Source organism: Ixodes scapularis, unplaced genomic scaffold (genome assembly GCF_016920785.2).
Source record: "Ixodes scapularis isolate PalLabHiFi unplaced genomic scaffold, ASM1692078v2 ptg004313l_1__unscaffolded, whole genome shotgun sequence".
NCBI classification, from domain to species: Eukaryota; Metazoa; Arthropoda; class Arachnida; order Ixodida; family Ixodidae; genus Ixodes; species Ixodes scapularis.
Window position 1 is genome coordinate 53,396 of NW_024610394.1, and position 1,702 is coordinate 55,097.

The window sequence follows — 1,702 nt, forward strand, 5'->3', positions numbered from 1 at the left end:
CACCGTGACCACGATCTCGGCTATTGCCTCGGTGAAAGCGAATTATTGGAGAGAGCACGGCCTGACGAGAGACGTTTGGCGCCGTTTTATTCGTTCACCGTGACCACGATCTCGCCTATTGCCTCGGTGAAAGCGAATTATTGGAGAGAGCACGGCCTGACGAGAGACGTTTGGCGCCGTTTTATTCGTTCACCGTGACCACGATCTCGGCTATTGCCTCGGTGAAAGCGAATTATTGGAGAGAGCACGGCCTGACGAGAGACGTTTGGCGCCGTTTTATTCGTTCACCGTGACCACGATCTCGGCTATTGCCTCGGTGAAAGCGAATTATTGGAGAGAGCACGGCCTGACGAGAGACGTTTGGCGCCGTTTTATTCGTTCACCGTGACCACGATCTCGCCTATTGCCTCGGTGAAAGCGAATTATTGGAGAGAGCACGGCCTGACGAGAGACGTTTGGCGCCGTTTTATTCGTTCACCGTGACCACGATCTCGGCTATTGCCTCGGTGAAAGCGAATTATTGGAGAGAGCACGGCCTGACGAGAGACGTTTGGCGCCGTTTTATTCGTTCACCGTGACCACGATCTCGGCTATTGCCTCGGTGAAAGCGAATTATTGGAGAGAGCATGGCCTGACGAGAGACGTTTGGCGCCGTTTTATTCGTTCACCGTGACCACGATCTCGGCTATTGCCTCGGTGAAAGCGAATTATTGGAGAGAGCACGGCCTGACGAAAGACGTTTGGCGCCGTTTTATTCGTTCACCGTGACCACGCCGGCTATTGCCTCGGTGAAAGCGAATTATTGGAGAGAGCACGGCCTCACGAGAGACGTTTGGCGCCGTTTTATTCGTTCACCGTGACCACGATCTCGGCTATTGCCTCGGTGAATGCGAATTATTGGAGAGAGCACGGCCTGACGAGAGACGTTCGGCGCGGTTTTATTCGTTCACCGTGACCACGATCTCGGCTATTGCCTCGGTGAAAGCGAATTATTGGAGAGAGCACGGCCTGACGAGAGACGTTCGGCGCGGTTTTATTCGTTCACCGTGACCACGATCTCGCCTATTGCCTCGGTGAAAGCGAATTATTGGAGAGAGCACGGCCTGACGAGAGACGTTTGGCGCCGTTTTATTCGTTCACCGTGACCACGATCTCGGCTATTGCCTCGGTGAAAGCGAATTATTGGAGAGAGCACGGCCTGACGAGAGACGTTTGGCGCCGTTTTATTCGTTCACCGTGACCACGATCTCGCCTATTGCCTCGGTGAAAGCGAATTATTGGAGAGAGCACGGCCTGACGAGAGACGTTTGGCGCCGTTTTATTCGTTCACCGTGACCACGATCTCGGCTATTGCCTCGGTGAAAGCGAAGTATTGGAGAGAGCACGGCCTGACGAGAGACGTTCGGCGCGGTTTTATTCGTTCACCGTGACCACGATCTCGGCTATTGCCTCGGTGAAAGCGAATTATTGGAGAGAGCACGGCCTGACGAGAGACGTTCGGCGCGGTTTTATTCGTTCACCGTGACCACGATCTCGGCTATTGCCTCGGTGAAAGCGAATTATTGGAGAGAGCACGGCCTGACGAGAGACGTTCGGCGCGGATATATTCGTTCACCGTGACCATGATCTCGGCTATTGCCTCGGTGAAAGCGAATTATTGGAGAGAGCACGGAATGACGAGAGACGTTCGGCGCGGTTTTAT